At 45.5% G+C, this 17,738-nt stretch overlaps 1 protein-coding gene across 1 annotated transcript in view; it reads left to right on the top strand.

Moving 5' to 3' along the window:
• The window catches only part of FBXL5 (F-box and leucine rich repeat protein 5), a 406,066-nt gene that overhangs the window by 165,811 nt on the left and 222,517 nt on the right, over positions 1-17,738 (top strand). The gene's annotated exons all lie outside the window — the stretch shown is intronic.

The raw sequence follows: 17,738 nt of genomic DNA on the forward strand, positions 1-17,738 counted from the left end.
CATACAATTATTCTCAAAGGACTAATCTGGTCAAACCAACATTTTACTTTTAGGAAGAGGCACAACCTAATCACAGGAGAGTAAAATACCTTCAAATCTACTTTCTATTAGAATGGCAAAACAGTTTCTAAGGAAAGAAAAGATGTTAACCATACTTTTAAGAATAGTGCATCACAGAATCAAGATGAGTAAGAACTTTTGTAACTGTTCACTCTTAGAATTACAGTTACCAACCAACTCTTTACAAGTAAGTTACTTTTAAACACTTATCTTCTTTTCTAAGCAAAATGCCCAATCCTTTCAAAGTCTTTCCCTTATTCTTGGAGCATGAGTGTTCTAAGTGGCAGAAGGGGCGAGGGCACTAGGACTAGTGACCTACAGGCAGTGTCGGTGTCAGAATAGGTTCTTTAGTAGCAAAAGTCAGAGTTCCTTAGGAAAACTGGGCAAACAGGTGAGTACTTTACTTTAGAGTTAAAAGAGGGTCCAGGGGCTTCGCAGAAGACACCCTAGCAGGATTCTAGCAGTGGGACTGGGTGCACTGAATGAGAGGCCTCCCCATCACAGAAAACACCACACAGCTACACAGAAATCCTAACAAGCTTAAGGTAAGTACATACCCAAGCCAACACAGTACCTCAGCATTGAAGAAGATTTTTGCAGCAGGGGAACCTCCGGGTCTGCAGCCAAATACCCAGTCAATGGATTCCTTGTCGTGGAGACACCATGGAGAGTCTTAAAAATGACACCCATAAAAAGAGTTAAAGATTATGTGAGTTTGGAAAAAGGTTCCCACTCACTGAGGTATTAAGGAAAAATATCCTGCTAAAAAGCAAAAAGGTCTGTGGTGGACCCAGGTCAGGAAGATTTACCAGTTCTGTGCAAATCTTACCTAACACTGCACCCCATGGTTATTGCTGCTGACTTCTCCAATGTAAATGCGGCAGCTGCCAAAGCTCGTTTGCACTGAAGTGTCCTCTCATTACTGGGTCGATTTTTCCCACTGTAGCAAACTTTTGCCGTGCTTGTCTTTTGTGTCAGTAGTGTCTTTATCAGTACACTGTCAGTGTGAGAAAACTGGAATAATTCCTTTTTTTTTTTAGTGTGGGATCCCTAGCACTTGTGCTGTGCTTATTGCTTCCTTCAGTTCGTCGAATGCCTCAATCATCTCTGTGGTCCATGTCAGTGCCTTGTTTCCTTTCTGTGCTTCCTTCAGGGTGCCCAGTAGTGGCCTTGTGAATGTGCTGTAGTCAAAGACCCATGCTCTGCAATAGTTGCATAACCCTAAGAACTATTGCATTTCCCTCACTGTTGTGGGCCAAGGTGTTTTGCGTATTGTCTCTGCTCTTTCTAAGGTGATCTTTCGGCCATTTTGAAACACTTATGTATGGCGCGTTATAAATGCCATATCATATAGTCTGTCCAATGTATAGCACCTCTTTCTGACAGTACCTTAACTTGGCTTTGTCCACCTTGTACCCCTTTTCAGCTAACACAGTCAGCATGTGTACTGAGTCTTTCCTACACTGATATTCTGTTGTGCTGCAAATCAAAATGTCATCTACGTACTGTAAAACTGTGCTCTCCATCTGTATGTTGCTTAAGTCCATCTGTATCACTCTGTTAAAGATAGATGTATCACTCTGTTAAAGATAGATGGTGACTTGCAGTACGCTTGTGGGAGCCGAGTATGTTTCCACTTCTGGTTTCTATATACAAAGCTGGTCAAGTCTTGTGAGTCTGGGTGTAGTGGTATGGAGAAGAATTAATTCTTCAAATCCATGACCGTGAAGCAGGCAGCTTCCGCTGGAAGGCTGCACACAAGTGTTGGTGGGTTTGCAGCTAAAGGATATTCTGCTTCTACAATGTGGTTAAGAGGTCTTACCCCCCCCCCTTCGCTTTCCTCACAGGATACACCACAGTATTCAATGGGGACTCTGATGGTACACGGATGCCTCTCTTAATCAGGGCTGTGATTGTCTCATAAATGCCCTGATCTGCTTCTTTAGTAGGGGGCACTGCTTTACTCTTGGTAAAATTGCTCCTGACTTCAGCTTGATCTTCACTCCCCCTATGCTCTTAATGTGACCCACGTAATATGAACTTGTGGTCCATAGCGTGCAGGGTACTTTGGCCATATCCTCCGCCCAGAAGGGTGGTGGCACCTCGAGCGCCATTGCCATTCTCTGTGTTATTTCCCTTCCCTGTAGTGTATTTGTAGCCAATAAGTCACATTAATTTCTAACACAATCTCTATTTCTAGTCTTTCTTCCCTGAAAAGCTCTTAGTCTGTCACTATGGTTAACCTGCACCCTTCTGCCACTGCGATCACTGCTCTCCATGCCCGTCCCGTCATCCATCCTGTACACTGCTATCCAATCGTCTAGCAACCACTGCCTCTATTTCTATTGGCACTATGGTTCCCTCTTCCTCGTCCTTTGGTAGCTCAGGCCTAAATAGGTATTCGTTGGAACTCGCCACATCTTTCCTGCAATTCCTGGAAGCCATGCAATGGCAATGTCTGTTCCGTACTGGAACATTTCTGCATCCACTGGCACCCCCTTGTGTACTGTGCGGCCACAATATGCTTGGACAATCTGTCTTACTTTGAGCATGTGTATTCCTGGTGTGGTGCACACTATTCCCTTCTGTGTGAATGAAATGGTCATGTTCAGTCTGTTCGTAACATCTCATCCCAGTATGTTTACAGGTGTCTGTCAAGAGTAAAGTAAAGGCAGTTATAGATCGTGATCTCCTATAGAAAGTGAGATGTCAGTAAAAGGAACCACTTCCCGAGCCCCAGAGAATCCTTGAGTGTTCATGTCATTGCCTGACAATATAAATGCTCCTTCCCGAATGCAGGACCTAGTCGTCCCTGTGTCAACAAGAAAGGAAAACCATTTTGGTCACCTATCGCCACCCCTATGTGATGTTCCTCCGCAGGGTTGGGTGTGATCGACAGGATGGGACACATCAAGTTAGTCTGTGGGCTGTCCTATTGTGTGTACAGGGACATCCCATTTCCTGTAAAGGGGTTGTTCCCTACCATGGTGACTCCTCCCAGTTGTCTGACAGGAACTGTTGCCATTTAGTCCACGTGTGCCGCTGAGCCATTGTTCTGTATCTGTGCTAATTGCTGTGTATTCCCACAGATCTGTGGTGCTTGTAAATACTGCGGTACGGGTGCTGGTATCTGTGGTACTCGCATTTGTGTTTGTGGGGCTTGTACTTGTGGCATCTGTTGATATGTGCCTTGCAGCTGTCCTTGCTGTTGCTGGTCTTGTGCATAGTAAGCGTCCTGGTCCTCTGATAGTGCGGTTGGCCCTGTGCCCCCCATCTTCTCCTGCCATAGCCTACAATGGTGGACTATCGTAAATTGTATTTCTGGCCACCCTTTCGCCTCCATCCCTACTACCAAGTCTCTTGAACTCTTCTGGACAGACTCTGGTAGCCCCTGTACTAGTATGTGATTAAAATATTGCTACTGTTTTGTCCCATGGATCTCGAGTTTCAAGGCACCAAAGCTCTTGAATCTCTTGAATGTACTGCACAGGGTATTTGTCTTCCCTCATCTTCCGAGACGTAATCGCCCCAATATTTGATGTGTCAAGGTATTGTGTCCTTAGTGCTTGCCATGCTGCTGCACTGTAGTTCACAAATGGCAAACCATAGAGCGCTGTTTTGTGTCATCACTCCCGGAAACCCGCCCTTTTCCGAACGTCATCAGCCACATCCCCTAATATTGACACTAATAGTCCCTTTATGTCTCCCACAGCTAGCCTATGTCCCGCTGGCATTTTCTCCATCTCATAGATCCACTTTCCAGCCCATGCACTCAACAATGGTAGCCTACACTTCACATTCTCCTTGTCTGCATGCTTCCATTGTACGTACGGAAATCACACCCCTCCTCTCTAATAACCCCCTCCTTCTCATGCATTCTTCTAGTCAGCCTGACTTGTCGGTCCCTTCTCTCGCTCTCAATGCCTGCGCATCCATCTATTGGCTCTAGTATGGGTATTCTGATGCGGTCGTCATATCTCCATGTCAATCGTCCCTTTGAACAAGTCATTGCTGTTTCCCCTTTTCTTCGTCCTGGGAGGTCTCTAAGCCTATCAATATGTAGTATTGTCATGTAGGGTGTGCAAGTCATTCGCCCGCCGTGCCTGCTCCTCTGAGCTGCCCCCTGCTTCTCCCTGTGTGTGTCCTAAACTGACACTCACTTGTCTACCCCTGTTAATTTGGATTGATATTGCTCCCCCCTCTCATCTCCACTGTCCCAGTCTTCATAATCAGACCCTATGTCCCCGTTACTATAGAAATAGTCTGAAAAACTCAGCCTCCTCGATATCAAGTCAGTGTTAGGTTTCATGCTGAGGTCAATGTCCCTGAAGTTGTACCTGCTTGCCCCCCAACCCCCAGACCCGCAGGCCTGCTATGTCTCCCTCTGTTGTGCTGCTGCCCTGTGAGCTTGTGCTATCTGGCTCTGTGCGTCTGCCCTCCTCAACTTTACCGTTCCCCTTGCCCTCCACCCATTGTGTCCTTATAGCCCTTATTGCCCTCTCGGCATGCACGTTCTCTTGCCAAACGATCCACCTGCAACTTCCTCTGTTCCCTCTCCGCCAACTTGCGTTTTCCCCGCTCTGCTACTTCCCTTCGCCTCTCGATCTCTTCCTGTGTCTTTCTATCCTGCTGCTATTACTTTCCTTGAGGTATCTTTCAATCCTCTCCTCTCGTTCCCTTTCCTTCCTTCCTTCCTTCATGCATTCCTTCGTTCCGTATCCTCCCTCTCCAACTTCTCTTCTCTCCTACTCTCCCTGTCCTCTCTATCGAGTTTCTCCTCTCGTTCCTTCTCTCTCCTGTCCTCTTCATCCATTATCTTCAGCCCGTCCATTGCCTTAGTCGCCCTTTTCTGCCTCTCCATCTGTTTTCCCTTCCAGCTTCAGGAGTATCTGTCCTCCTACCCACTCGTTCGTGGCTATGCTCTCAAGCCCCTCCTTCGCGCCCTTCTGTGCCTCCCCTCCTGATCAGTAGCTTGTTGCCCTGCACCTTTTGGCATCTCCTCCTTAGTATATGGCGGTGGCTTATGTGTCAGATTTGAGTACCCGTCTGCTGCCCTTATTCTCGTATTGGGTACATCCCTTGCACACCGTCTGTGTCATCGGATACTACTCGGAGGAAAATGAGAAGGTGTGGAGGGATGAGCCCCGGGCTCCTTCCTCTCCTGCTGGCTCAGCGTCCTCGCCCTCCTGAAACATGCGCCACAGCTCAAATATGGCCATGCGTTTTGGTAACCTCTTCCCCTGTACCCTGTATGTGTCAGTAGTGATTGCGGCGCGTCTTTGGAGAAACTTCCACAAGGTGACCATGGTTTAGTTAACTTCCCCTCTGTACCTTTGGACCACTCTATGCTATACTTGCAAATCAATTCCCTATAAGGTGGGAGTGCTGAAGGGGCTTGTTCCTCCCCTCCCCTGCCCCCCACCCACTTCCCTTGATGCATGTTTTCTGTGCCTTTACCGGTCCTCAAGTCGAGGGTTTCGATGGTCTGCTCAGGGAGAAAGGTACAATATCATGGCAATACTTTACAGTTTCTATGAGCCTCTCTGGCTCCACAACTTATCGGGCGTGGTCTGTGCACTGCCCCTCCTCAGGCACACCCACAATCTTGCGCATGCGCCTTCATCGCACCGTCACATGTTCACCTCGTCTGCCAATCCCAATTTTCCAATACTAGCTCCTCACCATCTCATAAACTCCATGTCCTATGTGCAAACCTACGGGTGACGTCACCAATCTATTAACCAAGGTAGTGCCGAAAAATAAAATCCTGTATGCACACAGTAATAGCCTGTTACTCCCAAGCCACACAAAAACCCCACAGCTGTCTTTCCGCCTCCAGGTAGAGTATACCAATAGTCTCTTGTGATCAAGCTGTACCTGCTGTGTCGCCTAGCGTACAAAACTTCTCACTCCAGGAGACTTAATCAGTCGACTCACCTGTCGCAATCTAGGCCAGCTCTCTTGCTAACCCTTACGGGAATACCGTCATCTATGACCCGAGCTAAAACGCCCAATTTATTTACATATTTTCTGTCATCCGTGCCCTCGAGTCAATCAATAGTCTAGGTTATTCACCAGAACCATTTACCTCTAAAACCGAATGTGCCCTAAACCTAGAAGGACTTCTACCTCTGCTCCTGTCCCTACTTACTTTGACAATACTCTGCGATACTAATCAATACTCAATACCCTCCCTCACACCCACAGTTGCCATTAGACTGGGTCAATACTTACACTGCATGGTCTGCTGGCGCTGCTCGGCTGCTGACTCCCCCAGAAGGTGCACACTTTCCCTGTTCTGATCTGCCTGGGCTCCTCGCCGACTTCGGGCAGGATGATTTCCAAAGGGCTCCTGACGACCTTTCCACACGGGCACGTGTTTTCCCGTTTTCTTGAAATATACGAGGGTCCTGCAGCCTCTCGGGTTCGGTGGCAGAGGAGACGACCTGGTGCCGGGCTGGCGCAACCAACTATACACTCTGCTACCAACTTGCTGGGACCGAACCCCCAGGTATGCCAGATGGACACTGGAAGTTCAAGGACTTGGAGGGCCCAACACCCTCCCCCAGGTTAGACAGAGGACTCAGTCAACGGCAAGTTGAAACTGCAGTTTATTACAGACTAAACCAACAGGGATCAGCACATGAACAGAAAATATTCATGCACATCTCGCTTTTCCTCGACTCGCAGGCCGGTTTTACTCCCAAATGGCATCACCACTTTGTCACAACTTGGGCTCCTCTCCCGAAAAAAAAACTATCAGGCCAAGTTATTGGGCATTGGGTATTCTATTAGCTATATAAGACATTATAGATGTTATTCTACTGGCCCTTGCATGCCAGGTGGCTGGCCTGTTCCATCCCCAAGTCACGAACTATAACATTGTTGCAGTGTGGTGGACTTACCATTGGTTCTTGCCTGTTGCTACCCACCCCTACGGTACTAAACTGTGATTGGCTAGAGCCAACGTCCCGAGGTCTGGGATACGCAAATCTCAGCACACTGTGTACCTCTTCAAGATGATGAGAATGATTGTGTCTGTATTGTAACTTGTGTATTTGTATTTATTTTTTATATAGCGCTTTACATTACAACAACACAATTACAATAGAAGCATGAATATCAAACTAGAATCAAACGATCGATAACATTATGCACAACCATTAGCTGAGGACAAGGAATGAGGGAAATGGAGGAAAGTAAGAATGCAGTGAAATGAGGGTCAGGAAGGAGGATGAAGAAAAGATTTTAAAGAGGAGGGGTAGGAGGAGATGGAACGGATATGGAGAGGTAGGGAGTTCCAATGTAGTGGGGGTGAGGAGCTGAAAGGAATGGAAGCGGGAAGGGCCACAGGGTGGCGGAGGAACAGAGGAGGAATAGGTCAGCAGAACGGAGAGGACGAGCGGGAGTATAGAACGAGAGGAGGGTGGAGAGGTAGGGAGGGGGAAGGTCATGAAGAGGTTTAAAAACAAGGCAGAGAAAGTTGAATTTAAGTTGGGAATGAAAGGGAAGCCAGCCAAGAGAAGAGAGCGAAGAGGAGATGGAATCAAGAGGAGAGAGAAAGCAAAGAGTATGGATAGCAGAGTGATAGAGGGATTTGAGGGGAGCAAGATAAGAGGCAGGGAGGCGAAAAGGAGAGAAGAACAGTAGAATAGACAGGAAAAGATGACGGGTGAGATTAAGAGTTTGGTAGCGTGAAAGGTGAGGGAAGATCGGATTTTATGAACATTGAAGAGGTGATAGCGGCAGGCTCGTGAGGTTAGAGAAATGTGGAGAGTAAATGAGAGGTTGGAGTTGAAGGAGAGGCCAAGGTTACGAGCAGAGAATGAGAAGGAAAGATTGGAGGGTGGAAAGAGGATGGAAGAGGGGGGAGAGGGAGGAGGAAGTGTGTTGGCAGGAAAGAATAAGACTTCGGTCTTATCAGTGTTGAGGGAAAGTGGGAAGACATCCAGTTTTTAATAGCTGTGAGACAAGGGGAGAGTGTGAGGTGGATGTCAGGAGTGAAGGAGGAGAAGGTGAGGTAAAGTTGGGTATTGTCAGCATAGAAGTGGTGAGAGATATCGAAGGAAGAGATAATAGGGGCAAGAAGGGAGCTGTAGAGTAAGAAGAGGAAAAGGGCCAAGCACAGAACCTTGGGGAACTCTGAAGTCAAGTGAGTAAGTAGGGGAGAAACGGCCGCCCCAAGAGACGGTAAAAGAGCAATTAGAAAGGTAAGAGGAGAGCCAATTGAGAACAGAGCCTCTAAGACCGAAAGAGGAGAGAGTTTTGAGGAGTAAGGGGTGATTGACAGTGTCAAAGGCAGCAGAGAGGTCTAGAAGAATAAGAATGGAGGATTGCTTAGAGTAGCATGCAGTGAGAAGGGAATTGAGAACAGAGGTAAGAGCAGATTTGGTGGAATGTTTAGGACGGAAACCGGATTGAGTAGGGTGGAGGAGAAAGAGGTTGAAAACAAAGGCCAAGAGTTGAGAGTAAGCAAGGCGTTCAAGAAGCTTGGAAAGGAATGGTAGAAGAGAGATGGGATGAAAGCTGGATGCAAGGAGGGGGGGTTAGCGGAGGGCTTTATCAGTATAGGGATGACAGTAGCATGTGTACAGGCAGAGGGAAAGGTAGCAGTTGAGGAAGGATGTGAGGTAAGGAATAAGAAGAGGGTAGATTTTGGGAAAAAGGGGGTTAGGGATGGGATCAGAGGGTGCAGCTGTAGGGTGAGTTTTTAGATAGGAGGAGGGAGACATCAGAAGAAGTAATAGGGGTGATGTCAGACATGAGGAAGGAAGGGGTGATAATAGGAGGGGGAAGGAGGAGTAAGAGGGGGAGGATAGAATATTTTGGCAGAGAGAGAGTATCTTGGAGGAGAATAAATCAGCAAAGTCAGAGGGGTAGAGGGAAGAAGAAAGTGAGTAGTCTGGAGTGGGAGGACAGAGAAGACGAGTTATTGTCTGAAAGATTCAACGAGGGTGAGAAGCTTGGGAGTGGAGAAGGTTTATGAAGTAGGAACGTTTTTGGCTAGGCTAAGGCAGGAGTCGTAAAGAGTGGTACGAGAAGTAAGAGGATTGATTGGCAGGCAAATGATGTTTGAGCCAGAGTCGCTCAAGACGACTGAGAAAGCGGTGCATAGAGAGAAGGTGAGGGGAAAGCCAGGGTTGAGAGGGTTTACGGGAGGGGCGGAATGAGGACAGAGGGTGGAGTTGATCAAGACAAGTGGAAATGGTGGAGGACACAGTGGAAAGAGCATCATTAGCCGGGAGAGAGGAAAAGTCAGAAAACGGGGGTAGATAGGAAGAACAGGTATCAATAAAGAGAGAAGGATCGAAGTTACGAAGATCTCGTCTAGAAAAAGAGGTAAGGGAGGAGGGGGAGAAGGAGGAGCATGAGGGGGAATGAGAGAGAATAAGAGTAAGGCATGATCGGAGAGGTAGGTGGGGAGAGAGGAGACAGAAGAAGATGGAAAAGAGGAGACAAAGATGAGATCAAGAGTGGATCCAGAGGAGTGAGTAGGTGGAGTAGGGAGAGGAGTGAGGATGTAGGAGTCCAGAATGGCCAGCAGAGGGGAGGGTTGGTGGGGGATGAGATGAAGATTGAAGTCACCAAGCACAGTGAGGGGGGAGGGGGAAGGTGAGAGAATGGAAAGGAGGTGGTCAAGATCATCATAGGAGGAGGAGAGAAGGCCAGGTGGTCTGTAGATGATTCAAAAGGAGATGGTGTGAGGGGAGGAGAAAGATTTATACAAGTATTCGAAGGAAGGGAAGACAGGGAGAGACGGAGGACAGGGGTAAGATAGGCATTTAGGATGAAAAAAAAGACCAATGCTGCCTCCGCGGCCAGAGGGGTGGGAGACGTAGGAGGAGGAGGAGGAGGGGTGGTGGTGGTGGTGGTGAGGGAGGCGGGTACAAGAGAGTTGAAGAGGGGGATCCAGGTCTCGGTTATGCAAAGGAATTGGAGGTTGAGACGAAGGAACATATCAAGGACAGCTGCGGTCTTGTTGCAAATAGATCTGGCATTCCAGAGGGCAACGTTGAAGATGGAGGACACTTGTGTGTACCACCTTTGCCTTATATGAGTGCTCTCCTGACCGGCGCAACACGTGTTTCATATTGTTGCAGTCTGTGTCTGGGTGCCTGGGACCAGCTCCCCTTTCCCACCGCCAATCGCTGTCGTCCATTGTCTACTTCGGCCTGACTTGTTCAGAGACCTTAATTTGAGCTCTGCAGTTCTGAATTATGAGGATTTATTCTTCTGCAGCTGGTCCCTTCGTCGTCTGGGGATTGGAATGTCATCCGTATCTCTTCACCTTGACTGCGGGTCCTGTCTCTCACGCCTTGGTCATTGTCTAGCCTGAAAAGGCTCAACTAGTCTCTTGCTCAGAGGCCTGCTGTAATTTTCCTAAACCTTATAATGCAGTTTCTACAGTGTCCAGGATGTACTAAATTTCCATAGATTAGTCACACTTGGCTCTGTCAGGTCCCATAGGTACTCCTGCAGTTCCATAGGGTTATTCGCGTGTAAGCATCTGCAAGCTATGCTCAGGATCTCTTGCGGTTTCTGCATTGCTGCATTTGGCTAATGGCAAAAATAATAAAAGCAATGACAGTATGTATATGTAGTATGTATATGTATCTGTCCACTAGCCAGAGAATGGTATGCTTGTGTTCCTCATGTATTCGAGTGTGCGTTTGTGTCCTGAAGTGCGGATGGCGCGTATGCTTCATGTCTAACGCTGCTATGTCGTGGTGTCTCGAACGACGTCAGCAACATGGCTCTTGCTGTTTTAGTCCAAACTGTTCATACATGTGTCTCTGATCATGGCCTGTGGCTCTACATCCACGCATGGATAGATCTGTATGTCCCTTGAACGGTATGCCTGGCTGAGGGGATACCTCTCAACATACTTGTCAATCATAGGTCCATTAGGAATTTGTCCGAAAGTGAATGGGTGACTGCAGTGTTTGCTGGCCTTCTTCCTTGTCGTGAGTTTAGTAGGAGGGAGGTGGTGGCAGGATTCCCCATCCCTCTTCAATATCAACTGGACAATCTAATTTTCTGATCTAGTGAAACACAGATTCTAGGAACAGTATAAACCTATAACTCTGTTTCAGGATAACAGTTATTCTAGGGAGTTAGACCATGGGGTGTAATATTCAATTACAGCTGCTTTTCAGTTCACAGACTAAGGGAAGCTATAACTCTAACTTATTTTAGGATAACCCAGCTATGCTCAAGAAGAGTACCTATAAACTTTTTACAGGCGCTTTCAGCCACTTAAAGGCAGGTCTAAACCTAAGACTCTTTTTGTGTCTGCCTAAAACAGACCAGGGAAAGCAAACCCCACTGTTACTCTTTGTGAATGACAAGATTATTCTAGGTAGGTAAAATCTAACCCAGACTTTTATTTTGGACAGGCTAAGAGCAAGTCGGGGGAAGAATGACCCAGTTGCGCACACTCATACATTCATCCTAATAGGAATAGTGAAGTGAAATCAACAGCATTACTTTTGGGTAGAGGCACAACCAAATCACAGTTGAGGAATATAACCTTACATCTACTTTCTGTTAGAATGGCAAAACAGTTTCTAAGGAAAGAAAGATGTTAGATCTACTTTTCAGAATGGCAGAACACTTCTAAAGTAAGTAATAATGTGTGTAACTGTTAACTCGCAAGAGTTAGAGTTACCAACCGACTTCTTTTGCAAGCATGTCACTTTTAAACACATATTCTCGTTTCTAGGAAAAAAGGCCCATTCCTTGGAAGTCTTTCCCTTATTCTTGGAGCATGAGTGTTCTCGGTGGCAGAAGAGGGTGACGGGGGGGGTGGGGGGTCACTAGGATGTAGTGTCAAACAGGCAGGTCAGGATAGATTCTTGTAGAAAAAGTCAGAGTTCCTAAGGAAGACTGTTAGAACAAGTAAGTACTCTACTTTAGAATTAGCTGAGGGTCCAGGAGCTTCACAGAAGACACTGTAGGAGGATTCCAAGAGGGACCTGGGTGCACTGGACAAGAGGATTCCCAATTACAGAAAAAAAGAAAAAAAATACGCAGGAATCGCAAGAGACTTAAGGAAAGTAAATACCCAAGCCAGCACAGTACCTCAACACAGAAGATGATTTAGCAACAAGAGGACATCGGGATCTACAGCCAAAAATCTGGTAGTTGTCTTCCTTCATCAAGAAGACAGAAGACGGGACACTGGATGGACTTTTGCAGCAAGGATCACTGGGAAGGCTCTGGGCAAGGTTTTCCTCGCGGTCTTGTGGATTTGGCGCCTTTTTTTCGTAGCAAAGAGGAAGACAGAATATCGCTGGTCAGATTCACATCATTTGCAAGGTCCAGCACTCTAGTGGCAGGACGTTTTGGACTGGAATCGTGCCTCTGGAGATCCAGCAGGATACCCACGAAGGTTCAGCGAGATTTGGAAGACCGTGCACCGCACACTGGCTCGATGTCCCAGGATATTGGGGTATTGCAGCCATTAAAGGTAAGTTTGTCCTTGTAACATAAATGTTACATTTAAAATAAGAAAGGGGATACTCAGTATCACCCCAGCACTCCACATAAGGTAGGGGGTGGTGGTCTCACTTCATAAAAGGGATCCAAAGAACCTTTCTACCCTTGGGAACTGTAGTTCTCACAAGGTTAGCCAGCGAAAGTTAAAAGGCAGAGCCCGTAGGGCATACTGAGAGAAGGTGGGTTGTGGAGGTGCACTTTTCCTTAAGATAATTAAAGTAAGACTAGATTCAGTAAGTTATATCATTAACTTGAAGGTGCACCTTGTTGAATCTGTGCTACCAGATCAGATAATAGTGTCATAAAGAGGTCCCTCAAAAAATGAGGGGCAAGCAAGGGCACACTTTTTCCAATACAATTGTTAGATGTCAATAGACGTATACCATATGTTGTGGTTTTTCATCAAAAATTTAAATTTTTAAAACAATAGATATGCAAATGAATATATTATTCCAATTTTCAATATTAGGGGTGGTCATGTCATGTAATTACCATTACAGTACTTCAAATATCAAAGTTTCAGCTTTCATAATGTGGATAGTATACTTTTTCAATCAGTCAACATTAATTTCTCAAAGTGTACATTTCATTAAGGCAACTTTGTAAACCTTACATTCAGGTATACGACATGATACAAATCGTCAGTATTTAGTTTATCCAGACATCTTGATACAAATGAGTTACAGATGCTCATATTGTGCTGAGAATTCTCAGAATGGCATCTCCTATCCTTTACTAGGTGCTTCGGGTCTTCATACCCTTCTTGAGGTAAAGATATTGGGACTTGTATGATTTTTTCTAAAAATAGCTAAATGTAATTCCGTTTAAATGCCTCCATCAATAATTAACATGGAGTTCTCCTATTTTTACCTAATCACAGGTAAATTGCTTCTTTAGGCTCAATGGCACTAACCTTGGAATTAGTAAAGAGCCGGAAGTGGAGGCTCTTCTCGTTAGTCTGAGAAATTCTTATTTCGAATCTGTGGATGAAAATACTACATTACTGCATTGTTAGTTCCACAATCAGGTCTCAAGTGGGACAAGTCGCTGGGAAAGCGCTGTGTCCCACTTGAAGACCAATATACTTTAGTACTTATGACGTGATCAATCAGTTAGGTCAAAATCACTCACCTAACTGGTTTTCTGCTGTACGTTGTATGAGCAGCTACTTCTTTTGGACCAGTCAATTTCTGAAAGTGTGTCTTTGAAAGCTGTAAGTAATTCTAGGTGTTATACATATGTTGTTACGTTTGCATTAAAACTAGACAGTGTTGCCACATCCCGTTATGGGTATGATAGATAAAGAACAGAACCCTCGTCCTGTTCCTGCATCTCTTTTTCTGAGTTGCTGGGAAATGCTGCTGCGTCGTCCTTGGTGGCGTTCAAATGTTAGAGATCAGCAATGGATGTGCGCTTAACTGTTGCCTCCTCCCTGTATAAATATATACAGTTCTGTCAATTACAGATCGCTCGCTTCAGCTAGTCGTAATGCAATTATTTGTATAGTTTATACTTTGGTAGCTTGTTATATCTGAGCTTACCTATAAGAGTTCTGCGTTCCTGGCTGCGTCTCCGAACGCTCGAGTAGGTCCAACACAGACTTTGCATTAGTGCGTTGATAAGCAACCCCAGTGCTGGTCTGTCTTTTAGATCTGATTTCTAGTTTGTCACTTGGCGTTGGTCGGGCGCCATGTTAGGTGTATTGAAGGTTCCTCTAGACTAATACTACAAATAGATTTCAATGGGAGAACCCCGTCTGCGCAAAAGTGCGAAGTAATTAACTCTCTGTTTCTAGTACAGCATAATTAGGTAATCGGACTTTCACAACAGTTACCGTGTATTTTCTTAAAAATACAGGGTCTATCTGTATGATTTTGATAAGTCATATGTGTGATCTCAATGATTATTATAAACAATCTACAACATAAATTAATTTAATGCATTAAGCATCTGATACTTAATGGGTATTGCCTTCCGATCCCTTGCCTTTAACATATAACTCGGGGTTGGTACTCTATAATATCTGGATGAATTATTTTTTTCTAGTTGAAGCAGTCTGAACAAATCGGCTAACTGCTATTGCGTCTGGTCATTGAATAGTGTACATTTCTTGCACATTACATTCGCTTTGATGATACAATCACAGTTAGATAAGTAAATCCTGTTCATATCTAATTAGCATGATCATTGTATACATGTACAGATGCAGAAGTCATGGTGGTCAGTTTAAAAAAAAAAAAAAAAAAAGAAAAAATAAACACGCATTTACAGAAAACAGTTCAGATCCCATTCCAAATACATGGTTTTGAGCTAATCAATCCAACAAATCTCTTTGTTGGAGTAATCTGGTTACCACCCCAACCCCTCCTTATCGGTAGGGTCGCATGTTCCAAAATAACAAACTGTATTCGTGCGATTGTATGTTTCTGTTCATTAAAATGTTGTGCAACTGGTGATTTTACTGAGTGTAGTCGAATATTTGATTTGTTCTCCCCATCTGATTTTTGCTTTTCTGCCAGTAAGCCCCACGTAATACAGCCCACATGGGCATTTTATCCCATATATCACATTCTTCGTGTCGCACATAGATGTGTGCATTAGTGGTATTTTTTGTCCTTTGTGTGGATGCTTAATGTAATTAACCTCTAGGGCAACCCGACAACAATAGGCACATATTGCCAAAAATGTGTCCGAGTCTTAAAATTGACACCCATAAAAAGAATAAAACATTCTATGAGTGTGGAAAACGTTCCCACTCAGAGGTATGAGGAAAAATAATCCACCAGTAAAAGCAAAAAGTTCTTGGGTTGACCCAGGTCAGGAAGATTTATCATTACTATGAAAATCTTACCCAACACTTTCATAACATGAGATCTTCCCACCCAGCTTCCATTTCCTTCTCTACATCGTATGTGCCTGGAACGATCGTTCTATTCACTTCTTCAGAGAAATCGAGCGTGCTTGAGTTTCATAAACTGGGGTTGTGGTCAATAGGAGCTTAGTTGCCACCAGAGCTTTATCATAGTCTGCATCTGGTAGCCAGTTTGTGAGTGCATGACACGGGCACACAACCTTCCCTTCTTTGCACTTGCCACGTAAAATGAGAATTACCACAAACAAATCCACCCATAGTCCCATGATCTTCCCAAGTCATATATACCTTCTTGCCAGGGCCAAGACTGCGCATCCAACCTAGTTACCATATTGCCATATTTTGTTACCATATGTTTTATATTGACCTTTTTCATTCATCTCAATAGTCTCTGAAACTGTACCTGCTCGCAAATCTCATTCAATTTTCACAGGAGACTTTTCCCATCTATGCTAGCTAGTAGCGGCAGCATGTCCCCCATTTTCCAGTGCTACGCTGCACTTACAGTGCGATGTGTGCACCCCGGATGCCTTTACTGCAGTCCTCATAACTAGGATTGTCTGGTAAGGTCAATGCTACCTGGGTGCTGTTATGGATTTCTAGAATCTGGCCTGGTGAACACATTTTAAGAGTTCACCCTATTTATACTGAACGGGTTACTCGAGAGGTTAGTCAAAAACCAATCACGGTACAAGGATGAGCAGTCAAGGCTTATTCACAGGAGAGTTTGAGTGGGGTCAGGGGCCCTCATTGAGTCGCTTCTCTTTACAGCACCTTTCCCTTCATTCTAATGGACCCCCAAACCTTTTGCTTTTTATTTTGTTAATCTGACCTGAACATTTTATATTGCAGTGCAGCAATGAAGCCTGCAGCTTCACTACACTGGCTTTTGCTCATTTATCATGGGCAAAGTGTGCGTGGGTGGGTGCGTGCGTGCGTGCGTGTGTGCGTGTGTGCGTGCGTGCGTGTGTGCGTGTGTGTGTGTGTATAGATCCCCAACTCTTAGTCTAAGTCTGTACTACATTAGGAACCTTGGTAGAGTGGCAGAGCAGTCAGGATTATCATGGGCGGAAGATGTGAGCCGTAGGTAAGTACACTGAACCCAGTAAATACACTAGTCCAAAGAAACACACGTAAAGTTATATTAAAATATACACATTTATTATATTTACCATAGGGAAGTCGGAAATATACTTACTTCAATTAACCAACACAGGAGTACTTATAAATACTTAAGGCCACTGCTTCAGTGGTAGTTGCTTGCAGTACAATAAATATTCTCCAACTATATACAAAAGTCATTCTGGCGAGGGCTCAAATTCTTACGTAGCAGTAGCACAGAAAATGTTTCTTAGGATACTTTTAGTCTCTAGGAAAAGATACTTGAAGAATGAACACAACTTTGGAGACTCTGCAAAAGGACTCACTAAAGGGACACAAGCCGGCAGCTTTGGTCGAAGGTTAGAGTTGACACCCTGGACACATATTCACGCGTTCCAATGCTCTGGAGTGACTTTTCAGTTCACAGTAAGCAATACCTTTCAACCCACAGTACCTTACGTTTAGAGGAAAAGTTTGTGGCTAGATTCTCCTCTGGGTAGCAGCGACGGACACGGTCTCAGTATTCCTCGGTCTTGTGACAAGCGGACATCTCAGCAGCAGTCTCAAGAGGACCCTTGGCACGGATTTCTTCAGCTTCTTTGGTCAACCTGGTTTTGGCGCCTCTTTCTCAGCACCAACAAAGGATGGTACTTGCCTGGTCGTTCTTCTTTGCTTCTGAAGTCCTGCACTCTGGTCAGTGGGCTTTAAGTTACTCGGATCGTGTCTCTGGAGGTTCACTAGGAACACAGCAAAGACTTGGACGGATTCGGTCTTGCAAAGGCGATGCATTTGAAATGGGTCGGAGGTTTCCTGGTATTCACGGTCTGCAGCTCTGGAGAGACACTGCACCTCGGGAGATGGCTCAATTTATAGGTCGTGTTAGGGCTGGTTGATCCCACCGGCTAAAGGGAAGGAGTCGTCCTCTTCGGGGCTCCTCTGTCGCGTTGAAATTGGTACCAGGACAGCAGCGGTCACTTGACCACTTGACGGTGATGCAGAGGAGCTGCAGGCGTCTCTGATCATCTTTGTTACTTCAGTTTCCATTGGTTGACTTCGGGAACGTCACCTTCTATTCAGTTTCAGCACACTCATCTGCAATCTCTCTCAGCAGTTTACAGAAAGGGGGCAGGTTGCTGTCCAATCAGGACAGCCAGCCCCCCAGTGGGCAATAGTTCCATTCAGGCACTCAGGCAGACAAAGGGCAGGG

This window comes from Ambystoma mexicanum, chromosome 6q (genome assembly GCF_040938575.1).
Source record: "Ambystoma mexicanum isolate Mex_15411 chromosome 6q, UKY_AmexF1_1, whole genome shotgun sequence".
Taxonomy (NCBI): domain Eukaryota; kingdom Metazoa; phylum Chordata; class Amphibia; order Caudata; family Ambystomatidae; genus Ambystoma; species Ambystoma mexicanum.